At 40.4% G+C, this 12,366-nt stretch overlaps 1 pseudogene; it reads right to left on the reverse strand.

Moving 5' to 3' along the window:
- Positions 1 to 531: 531 nt before the first annotated feature.
- Positions 532 to 12,039, reverse strand: LOC113190247 (ribonuclease P protein subunit p38-like; annotated as a pseudogene).
- Positions 12,040 to 12,366: the final 327 nt, after the last annotated feature.

A 12,366-nucleotide genomic window follows, 5' to 3' on the forward strand; every position in this document is an offset into this window, starting at 1 on the left:
TTGGTTATTACCAATTCTGTTGTTTTGGTGTTCTTATATGTGAGATGAGAAATGTGTTAGGAAAACAGAACAGCATTATTCTTGCTAGTGCAATACAGGAAGACAGGAATGCCCAACAGACATCTCAATTTGAAGAATGTAAAAATTTTTAGACTCCTTTAAATTGTGTATTCTTCCAGAAAGATCTTATGTATATAAAAAATATGCATACTTATCTATCTATCTACCTGTCTATCTATAATATGCACATATTTATATCTTTCCTATTCCCTTTTTCACACAAATGGTAGTATAGTATATTGAAAAAGCATAGTATGCTCTCTCTGTTCTGTATTTTTGACTTTTCAATACTTCCTGATTAATATTAGTACACAGAATTATTATTCTTTGTTTTTTAATCATGATACTATTAATTTGTTTGGATATATCATTGTCTTTTCAATATATATGTATATTTCACTTTATTTGTTTCAAGGCTTCTTTACGAGGTGTCCTTTTATAGGTTGCTTGAAATGAAAAGTTTATACAAGATTATTTTGAAGTAGTATTTTTACTTTTGGGTGGTTTCCTTATCTTATTAGGGTTGGGAATCAGTTTCTTTATTTTAAGAAGCTGTAATGCTACAGAGACCTGCTGACCTTTAAGTTTTCTCTTGTGCTTTGAGAGGTCTTCAAATGAAGTTTCCAAAGTCTCTTTATCTTGGCTTCCCAAAGATTCAGTCTCTAAATTGTCTCAAGAATCTTCAATTCTGTTTTGAAGCCAAGGTACAGTTAAACTGGTCACTCTGGGAAAGATAGTTCTTACTTTGTCCACAAAGTCAGTGGTGTTTTTTTTTTTTTTTGAACCCCACTGCTAGCACACATTTTAAGCCAATGACACGGTGGAGTGTCTCACTGAGACTGGGAATCTGACAGGCAAGAACAATTCTGTTTACACTTAACTGAATCAAGTGTGAGGAGATGATGGCAGGCTTGACAGACTTGACCGACTTACACACCAGAACCAAGAGCAGTTTCCGCCTTTCCAAGGCTCTGGTGACTTCATTAACACTGACGGCAAGCTGCTTCCTGACTTGCACAGGCATCCACCCTGACACTTGGCTGGTTAGCTTCTGCCTTTTTGTCCTTCAAATTCTAACTAGTATCAACATCTAGGCTTCATCTTTCTACCCTGTGCTTCTTTATAAAAGGTGTTTTTTTCCCATTTTTTATTATCTTCAATTTTTCAAAGTACAGTAGATTTGAACTTCTGCTCAAGTGTCTGTAATATGAAGTGTATGTCCTCCCTCTCCAGAGTGTTCCAACAGACAGCATAGGGGTTGTTCAATGATGTCTTTAAAACTAGAGGTCTTGTCTTGTGAATGGGTGGCTTATGTGTGTTCCATTCCCCACCTTAGAGAAATTCAATCTATGGTCTCTCCTTAAAGGAAGAAAGGCTGTAAGCTACCTATGTTTCCACAGTAGGTGATTGACTAGGCATAGTCTCCTGGCTAGAGGCAAATAGAAAGATTCAGAGAGGTATATGCTTTATGGTGGAGGCTTGGAGTGATTTTCCTGGAAGCTAAATTTCCAGGGTTTCGTGAGGCCTTAGAACCTCTGTTTTTCCAGGTCTACTCTATGGCTCTATGCAGAAAAGCCCAGGCCACAGAGCCTCAGCTTTTGGACTGAAATGTGACTCCTTGTATCCTAATATAAAACATTCTAACTTGAATTTCTTTGGAATTTTTTCTGACTTAAAAGAGTTTTAACACAAATGGTGCATATCTGTATTTTAGCAGCTGAGGAGGCTGAGTCGGGAGGATCTAAAGTTTGAAGTCAACCTCAGCAATTTGGTGAGGCTTTCCTCAAAATAAAAAAAAAAATAAGAACAGGACTGGGAATATAACTCTGTGGTAAAGTGCATCTGAATTTAATTCCCAGTACAAAAACAAACAAACAAAATTAACAGGGCATTTTGTCAGCCTTCCCTTACTATAACAAATACCTGAGAGTAATTTTTTTCAGTATTGGGGATTTAATCCCAAGGTGCTTAACCTGAGCCACATCCCCTGAGCCACATATTTTATTTTGAGACAGGGTCTGGATAATTTGCTTAGGGCCTCACTAAGTTGCTGAGACTTGCCTTGAATTTGTAAACCTCCTGCCTCAGCCTGCTGAGCTGTTGGGATTATAGGCATGAATTTATAGACAGGAAAAATTTATAAAGAGCAAATTTATAAAGAGAAAAGGTTTAGTTTGGCTCATGGGTTCAAGATTTCAAACCCTGATTATTGGTGGGACACATTGCTTTAGTTGTTATGGTGGCACATCATAGCAGGAGCATTTGGCAGAGTCACACTAGTTACTTCATGGCCTGGAAGCAAAGGAGAAGAGGAAGACAGGGCTGGGGTCCCGCCATCCCCTGCAGATCCCCATGACCTCAGGACTCCCACTAGGCCCTGCCTCCTAAAGGTCCCATACCTCCCAGTAACACCACACAAGGTAAAGGGGATCCAGCCTTTTGGGGGAAATTAAGATCTCAACGGTAGCACTGCATTTATTCTGTTTCACCCCAATTTCTGACATGTGTTAATCAACAAAAACATACTCTCTCCGAGTTTTCTAATAATAAATTCCTATGTTAATGATGAACATTAAATAGTACAATGAAGGAATTGTTCAAGGTGTAGTTCCTGCCCTATGTGGCTTCACTGCACAAAGCACCCCAGAGAGCACTGGGTGTCTCCATGGGCTCAGGCCAGGACCTGCCTGTCTGAAATCATTTCTAGCACCTGTGTGGGATTTCATAATTCCTAATCATCTCCCACACTTGGGGTGCCAGAAAAACCAGTTAGGTTTAGGTTTCCAATCATAAGTTGATTCAAATGATGACCCCAAGCACCCTGAATTGAGCAAGAGAGGCAGAGAATATGGTAGGAAGGCAGGCAGTCACAAGTTAAAGGATCTTGTCTTCTGTGTTTCGTTCTGCTTCTAATTAACTAATTGACCTTTAACAAGATCTCTGTTTCCTCAACTATAAATTTGAGGGTTTTATAAGAGACAAGTGAGAAACAATACCTTCCACAGTGGCAAAACATCATTACTATTATTATAAGGAGACTATGTGGTAGAGATGCAATAAACCAAACCAGTCATTATCAGCATTCCACTACCTCAAGACTTAAAAATACAGACAAACTGGTGATTTTTTAAAAAGTACTATTAAGTTTGCAAGAAATGTTTTTTTGTTAAATCAGTTTAGACATAGTAAAGAGAATTATAAAGTTGTTTCCTTGAGGTAGATAAGATATATACCCAGTGTACATATTAAAATCAGGAAGCTGTTATCACTTAAATACTGGGCAAAAAGTTTCCTCAGCCAGTGTCTCAAATCTTGTCCAAAGATCTTAATCACCCAAGTGTTCTTATAATAATACAGAGTTCTTCCAGACCTACTGACTCTGAATCTCTCATGGAGGTCTACAATATATATTTTAAATAAAGAGCCCAGTGATTCTTACCATCAGGGAAGCTTGGGAAATGCTAAGCTCAACCATACTATGTGCTGAACTCATTCCTAAGATTTCTTTTTAGTAGAGAAAATTAAAACTGGAAAGTTTCTTTAAGATCTTCTTACTCCATTGGGTAGTGTGCCAGTTATCAATTTATTGCCTTTCAGCTTCAAATCCATCCTTCTCTGCTCTGCCGTGTGATACAGACTCTGGACCCTGGGAACATGGCTCCCTTCCCAGCTGGCACAATTTTAAGATCTGCCAATTTTCTGCCATCGGTTGTCTGCAATTAACCTCCTCCAATCTTTCCCAGAAGCCCAGGATTAGACTCCACCCACCCCAAAACTGGAAAATGAATGTTTCTTCTTAAAAGATTTTCTTTGGGTTTCAGGACAGTGCTCTGCTGATTGTCCACCTGTTCCCCTGCTTCAGTGTCCTCTACTAGCTCCTCCTTTTCTTCTGCCCTCTGATGTCTGCTTGCCATAGAACTCAGTCTACCTACACTTAGCTCCCCGGATGATGATATTTTATTGCATGGCCTTAAGTGACATTGACTTCCTCAAGATTCCAAAATTGGAACCTCCAGTTGGACCTCCTGAAACTCCAGCTGCTTGTCTGGTATCTCCACTCGCATATACTGGATGGGAATCTTAAACTTTCCGTGCTACAAACTTAACTGTGCAACTTCTCCAGTCTGCTCTTCTTTCAGCACTTGTCAATTAACAGAAATGTTATGTTTCTAGTTGTTCAAGGCCAAAAATTTTGTCTCCTCACTCTCTGGTCCTACATTAAATCTATCAGCAAAATGTGTTGGCTCAGTCTTCAAAATACCCAGAATCTGATTGCTTCTCATCACCTCCACAGCAGCCTTCTTCATCCAAGCCAGTTGGTGTGTTGTCTGGGTTGGAGAGGATCCTCCTTTCTCAGGACAGGCGAGGTCGACCTATAGTCCAAGTGACCTCCTAGATCTCAGTGCTTCACAGCCCTCCATCTTTTCTGGCACAGTAATCATTGCATTGTTCCTTGACATCTTATGTTCAGGCTCTGGCTTGTGGATCCGCTGTAGACAAGTACATGACCACTGACCATGTGGCCAAGAGAAAAAAGGGGCATGTTGGATGATATGATGGCTTTGAAAGCTTCACCTGGACTCAAAATATGTTCCTTCTGCTTCCACTTCCATGATCAAAGCATGGGCATGCTGAGTTCAACATGACGGGAATGCAGAGTTGATTCTTGCTCTTCATAGAAGTTACGATCTGTAAGGTCACAACAAATACTAGATCAGCAAATACTAAACCCTGGCTCCAAAGTTAGGAAGTACAGGATCAGTTTGCTATATGTCTGTGGTCACAATGTTTTTATTAGCTAAAACACTATTTGCCAACATCTTTGTAAAACAAGTCAGTCTCATGGTTTTTTTTTTTAAATATATGACAGCAGAATGCATTGAAATTCTTATTACACATATAGAGCACACTTTTTTATATCTCTGGTTGTATACAAAGTATATTCACACCAATTTGTGTTTCATACAAATCTCATGTTTTTTTTTTATTGTTGGTCGTTCAAAACATTACATAGTTCTTAATACATCATATTTCACAGTTTGATTCAAGTGGGTTATGAACTCCCAATTTTACCCCGTATACAGATTGCTGTATCACATCAGTTACCCTTCCATTGATTGACAAATTGCCTTTCTAGTGTCTGATGTATTCTGCTGTCTGTCCTATTCTCTACTATCCCCCCTCCCCTCCCCTCCCCTCCCCTTTTCTCTCTCTACCCCTTCTACGGTAAATCATTTCTTCGATTTGTATTATCTTGTCTTACCCCTCCTTTCCTCTTATATGTCATTTTGTATAACCCTGAGGATCGCCTTCCATTTCCATGCGGTTTCCCTTCTCCCTCCCTTTCCCTCCCACCTCTCATCCCTGTTTAATGTAAATCTTCTTCTCAAACTTTCGTCCCTACCCTGTCCTTCTTTACTCCCCTTATATCAAAGGGGTCATTTGGTATTTATTTTTCAAAGATTGACTAGCTTCACTTAGTATAATCTGCTCTAATGCCATCCATTTCCCTCCAAATTCTATGATTTTGTCATTTCTTAATGCAGAGTAATACTCCATTGTGTATAAATGCCACATTTTTTTTATCCATTCATCTATTGAAGGGCATCTAGGCTGATTCCACAATCTTGCTATCGTGAATTGTGCTGCTATGAACATCGATGTAGCAGTGTCCCTGTAGCATGCTCTTATTAGGTCTTTGGGGAATAGACTGAGAAGGGGGATAGCGGGGTCAAATGGTGGTTCCATTCCCAGCTTTCCAAGAAATCTCCATACTGCTTTCCAAATTGGCTGCACCAATTTGCAGTCCCACCAGCAATGAACAAGAGTGCCCTTTTCCCTGCATCCTCTCCAGCACTTATTGTTGTTTGACTTTCTAATGGCTGCCAATCTTACTGGGGTGAGATGGTATCTTAGGGTAGTTTTGATTTGCATTTCTCTGACTGCTAGCGATGGTGAGCATTTTTTCATGTACTTATTGATTGATTGTATGTCCTCCTCTGAGAAGTGTCTGTTCAGGTCCTTGGCCCATTTATTAATTGGGTTATTTGTTATCTTATTGTCTAATTTTTTGAGTTCTTTGTATATTCTGGTTATTAGGGCTCTATCTGAAGTGTGTGGAGTAAAGATTTGTTCCCAGGATGTAGGCTCCCTGTTTATCTCTCTTATTGTTTCTTTTGCTGAGAAAAAACTTTTTAGTTTGAGTAAGTCCCATTTGTTGATTCTAGTTGTTAACTTTTGCGCTATGGGTGTCCTATTGAGGAATTTGGAGCCCGATCCCACAGTATGTAGATCATACCCTACTTTTTCTTCTATCAGATGCCGTGTCTCTGATTTAATATCAAGCTCCTTGATCCATTTTGAGGTAACTTTTGTGCATGGCGAGAGATAGGGATTCAGATTCATTTTGATGCAAATGGATTTCCAGTTTTCCCAGCACCATTTGTTGAAGATGCTATCCTTCCTCCATTGCATGCTTTTAGACCCTTTATCAAATATAAGATAGTTGTAGTTTTGTGGGTTGGTTACTGTGTCCTCTATTCTGTACCATTGGTCCACCCGCCTGTTTTGGTACCAGTACCATGCTGTTTTAGTTACTATTGCTCTGTAGTATAGTTTGAAGTCTGGTATCGCTATACCGCCTGATTCACACTTCCTGCTTAGCATTGTTTTTGCTATTCTGGGTCTTTTATTATTCCATATGAATTTCATGATTCTTTTATCTATTTCTACAAGAAATGCTGCTGGGATTTTGATTGGCATTGCATTAAACTTATAGAGAACTTTTGGTAATATCGCCATCTTGATGATGTTGGTTCTGCCTATCCATGAGCAGGGTATACTTTTCCATCTTCTAAGGTCTTCTTCTATATCTTTCTTTAGGGTTCTGAAATTTTCATTGTATAAATCTTTCACCTCTTTTGTTAGGTTGATTCCCAAGTATTTTATTTTTTGGGGGGATATTGTGAATGGAGTAGTTGTCCTCATTTCTGTTTCAGAGGATTTGTAGCTGATATACAGGAATGCCTTTGATTTATGCATGTTGATCTTATATCCTGCCACTTTGCTGAATTCATTTATTAGTTCTAATAGCTTCTTTGTAGACCCTTTTGGGTCTGCTAGGTATAGAATCATATCATCTGCAAATAGTGATAATTTAAGTTCTTCTTTTCCTATTTTTATGCCTTTAATTTCTTTTGTCTGTCTAATTGCTCTGGCCAGTGTTTCGAGGACTATGTTGAACAGAAGTGGTGAGAGAGGGCATCCCTGTCTTGTACCAGATCTTAGAGGGAATGCCTTCAATTTTTCTCCATTCAGAATGATGCTGGCCTGTGGCTTATCATAGATTGCTTTTACAATGTTGAGGTATGATCCTGTTATCCCTATTTTTTCTAGCGTTTTGAACATAAAGGGATGCTGTACTTTGTCAAATGCTTTTTCTGCATCTATTGAGATGATCATATGGTTCTTATTTTTAAGTCTATTGATGTGGTGAATAACATTTATTGATTTCCGTATATTGAACCAGCCTTGCATCCCAGGGATGAATCCTACTTGATCATGATGTATAATTTTTTTGATATGTATTTGAATCCGACTCGCCAGAATTTTATTGAGGATTTTTGCATCAAGGTTCATTAGAGATATTGGTCTGTAGTTTTCCTTCTTTGAAGTGTCTTTGTCTGGTTTCGGAATCAGGGTGATGTTGGCCTCGTAGAATGAATTTGGAAGTTCTCCCTCTTTTTCTATTTCCTGAAATAGCTTGAAAAGTATTGGTGTTAGTTCCTCTTTAAAGGTTTTGTAAAACTCTGCTGTATACCCATCCGGTCCTGGGCTTTTCTTAGTTGGTAGTCTTTTGATGGTTTCTTCTATTTCCTCTATTGTTATTGGTCTGTTTAGGTTGTCTATATCCTCCTGGCTCAATCTGGGCAGATCATAGGACTCAAGGAATTTATCTATGCCTTCACTATCTTCTATTTTATTGGAGTATAAGGATTCAAAGTAATTTTTGATTATCTTCTGTATTTCTGAAGTGTCTGTTGTGATATTGCCTTTTTCATCCCGTATGCTAGTAATTTGGGTTCTCTCTCTTCTTCTCTTCGTTAGCATGGCTAAGGGTCTGTCAATTTTATTTATTTTTTCAAAGAACCAGCTTTTAGTTTTGTCAATTTTTTCAATTGTTTCTTTTGTTTCAATTTCATTAATTTCAGCTCTGATTTTAATTATTTCTTGCCTTCTACTTCTTTTGCTGTTGTTTTGCTCTTCTTTTTCTAGGATTTTGAGATGAAGTATGAGATCATTTATTTGTTGGTTTTTTCTTTTTTTGAGGAATGAACTCCAAGCAATGAATTTTCCTCTTAGAACTGCTTTCAATGTGTCCCATAGATTCCGATATGTTGTGTCTGTGTTTTCATTTAACTCTAGGAATTTTTTAATTTCCTCCTTGATGTCTTCTAAAACCCATTGATCATGCAGCAACCTATTGTTCATTCTCCAGGTGATGCTTGATTTTTCCTTTCTTCTTTTATCATTGATTTTCAGTTTCATTCCATTATGATCAGATAAGATGCATGGTATTATCTCTACCCCTTTGTATTGTCTAAGAGTTGCCCTGTGACATAGTATATGGTCTATTTTTGAGAAGGTTCCATGTGCTGCTGAGAAAAAAGTGTAGCTACTTGATGTTGGGTGGTATAGTCTATATATGTCAATTAAGTCTAGGTTGTTAATTGTGTTATTGAGTTCTATAGTTTCCTTATTTAACTTTTGTTTGGAAGATCTGTCCAGTCGTGAGAGAGGTGTGTTGAAGTCTCCCATGATTATTGTATGGTGGTCTATTAGACTCTTGAACTTGAGAAGAGTTTGCTTGATGAACACAGCTGCACCATTATTTGGGGCATATATATTTATGATTGTTATGTCTTGTTGGTGTATGGTTCCCTTGAGCAGTATAAAGTGTCCTTCTATATCCCTTTTGATTAGCTTTGGCTTGAAATCTATTTTATTAGATATGAGTATGGACACTCCTGCTTGTTTCCGCGGTCCATATGAGTGATATGATTTATCCCAACCTTTCACCTTCAGTCTATGTATATCTTTCCCTATCAAATGCGTCTCCTGTAGACAGCATATTGTTGGGTCTTGTTTTTTGATCCATTCTACTAGCCTGTGTCTCTTAATTGGTGAGTTTAAGCCATTAACATTTAGGGTTATTATTGAGATATGGTTTGTTCTTCTATCCATATTTGTTTATTGATGTTACTAAACCTGATTTGTTATCCTCTTTGACTACTTTCCCCCCTTTACTGTCCTACCTCCCATTGTTGGTTTTCAATGTTATTTTCCATTTCCTCTTCCTGTAATGTTTTGCCAAGGATTTTTTGAAGAGATGGTTTTCTAGCTGCGAATTCTTTTAACTTTTGTTTATTGTGGAAGGTTTTAATTTCATCTTCTAACCTGAAGCTTAATTTCGCCGGATACACGATTCTTGGTTGGAGCCCATTGTCTTTCAGTGTTTGAAATATGTTATTCCAGGATCTTCTAGCTTTCAGGGTCTGTGTTGAGAGATCAGCTGTTATCCTGATTGGTTTACCCCTAAATGTAATCTGCTTTCTTTCTCTTGCAGCTTTTAAAATTCTCTCCTTATTCTGTATGTTGGACATCTTCATTATAATGTGTCTAGGTGTGGATCTCTTATGATTTTGCACATTCGGCATCCTGTAGGCTTCTAGGATTTGGGATTCTGTCTCATTCTTCAATTCTGGGAAGTTTTCTCTTATTATTTCACTGAATAGACTGTTTATTCCTTTGGAATGGAGCTCTGTGCCTTCCTGTATCCCAATGACTCTTAAATTTGGTCTTTTGATATTGTCCCATAATTCTTGGATGTTCTGCTCATGGTTTCTTAGCAGACTTGCTGAGCTGTCTATGTTCTTTTCCAGTTGAAATACTTTGTCTTCATTGTCTGATGTTCTCTCTTCTAAGTGATCTACTCTGCTGGTAGTATTCTCAATTGAGTTTTTAAGTTGGTTTATTGTTTCCTGCATTTCTAGAATTTCTATTTGTTTGTTTTTTATTACCTCTATCTCCCTGTGAAATTGATCTTTTACTTCCTGGATTTGTTTGTCAATGTGATCTTTCATTGTCTGATTTTGCTGTCTCATGTCTTCCTTGAGACTCCAGATCATCTGAAGCATATATATTCTGAACTCTTTATCTGATATTCCATCTGTTGCAGCTATTACCTCTTCTAAAGTTGAGTTGACCTGCATTGCTTGTGGTCCTTTCTTTCCTTGTCTTTTCATACTGCTCGCGTTTCTTTCGCTTGGTGCAACTGTTGTGTTTTTGAAATTTACCCCCTATTTATTTATGTTGCTCTTGTATAGTTGAAAAGTCTCCCTTGCAGGTGCGGGCGGCAGCTGTGCCCCTACTCCAATTGGGGTGTCGTGACTACCATGCTGGCAGGTCGCTGGGCCTCTTCCGGGCGTGGGCGGTGGGCTTGGCTGGCGGGATTCCACCTATGGCAGTCCCTAACCTCCCTGCTTGCTAATTAATGGCTTCTCTGAGGCGCCACGCCTTCTGTAGCTGCGGGGCAGGCCGCGCGAATCAGTTGGCCTGGATCTCCGGGGTCCTGCTGCTGGCTGTTTTGATGTTGCAAGCTGTTGGAGAGTGGCGGTGTATCCTTCAGCTTTCCCGGATGGTGGCCGCTGACTGCCTCGGTGGAGTGTCCGCTGTGGGGGATGGGACTGTACCGCTTCCTTCCCCTTCTGAGATCCCGTGCTCGGCCCAAGGGTCCGTGTGGGCTTGGCTGGCGGGATTCCACCTAATGGCAGTCCCTAACCTCCCTGCTTGCTAATTAATGGCTTCACTGAGGCGCCACGCCTTCTGTAGCTGCAGGGCAGGCCGCGCGAATCAGTTGGCCTGGATCTCCCGGGTCCTGCTGCAGGCTGTTGTGATCCCTGGCACTCTATCACTTTGATTTTTTCTGCTTGCCCCTCCCCCAGTGCTGGCTAGCCAGGTTTCGTTTTGGCTGCTACTGGGAGGAGGGGTTGGAGGTCAGGTGTCTCTAGTTTCACCCTAGTCTTTATGGAGGCTCAGCTTGATACTCCCTCTCCCGGCAAGCCTAGGAGAGATTTTATGCGAATTCCCGCTGTCTGGGGGGTGAGCTGAATGACACCAACCTGTTTGGATGTTGCACTCTGAAGGAGCGTGGCGGTGTATCCTTCAGCTTTCCCGGATGGTGGCCGCTGACTGCCTCGGTGGAGTGTCCGCTGTGGGGGATGGGACTGTACCACTTCCTTCCCCTTCTGAGATCCCGTGCTCGGCCCAAGGGTCCGTGTGGGCTTGGCTGGCGGGATTCCACCTAATGGCAGTCCCTAACCTCCCTGCTTGCTAATTAATGGCTTCACTGAGGCGCCACGCCTTCTGTAGCCGCAGGGCAGGCCGCGCGAATCAGTTGGCCTGGATCTCCCAGGTCCTGCTGCAGGCTGTTGCGATCCCTGGCACTCTCCAAATCTCATGTTTTTTAAAAAACTTTCTTTCACACAACACTTTTTAAAAAAAATTCTCAGTAGATATTCTTGATATCTCTATTTTTATATTGGGGAAATAGAAATGAAAACAACCGTTATCCTGGGATGTATCCACTGGCAGCTTTTTGTTCCATAGGACTAAGGAAGACACTGAGAAATTAAAAGTTGTTTGGAAGAATCCAGGTGTGGTTGCTTTGTATATTGCGATAGGTAGAAGGGATGAGGTGAAGTGTGAAGGCTCCTCACATCCTCCATCTTTCCTCAGTCTATGTCCTGGAACCTGGGCAGAGAAAGCGCGGTCCACATTTCCTGCTTCTTGGGATGGTTGATGGACAGGCAGCAATGGAGAATGACATGCAGGAGGAACGATGGTGGGCTGCCCAGTCATGTTGTCCTGATCAGCCCTACTGGGCACTTTGGAGGCCAACACTTTGGATGGCAGCTCCATAGGCCAGTCCTTGCCAACCCAGGTGCTTCCAGCATGTCACTCTGTGTGAGTGGCCTCTCCAGGACCGCTAGCTAACTTTTATAAAGTCTTCCTCTGTTTCCTGACCTGCAGACTTGCCCCACCCACAGGCTGAACAATTGTCCTGCCCTATGGCCTTTTGCAACAAGCAAGCCACTCAGCCAGGGCTAGCTGAGAAGCGTTGACCGTTGTCCTCACACTGGGTAACATATGTTTTTTTTTTTTTTTTTTTTTTTTGCTTTCTGCCTTAAAACAATACTGTATACTGTATCTTTTAACCAACAGTTATTTCATTGATCTGCCATTTTG

Source organism: Urocitellus parryii, chromosome 2 (assembly GCF_045843805.1).
Source record: "Urocitellus parryii isolate mUroPar1 chromosome 2, mUroPar1.hap1, whole genome shotgun sequence".
Lineage (NCBI taxonomy): Eukaryota > Metazoa > Chordata > Mammalia > Rodentia > Sciuridae > Urocitellus > Urocitellus parryii.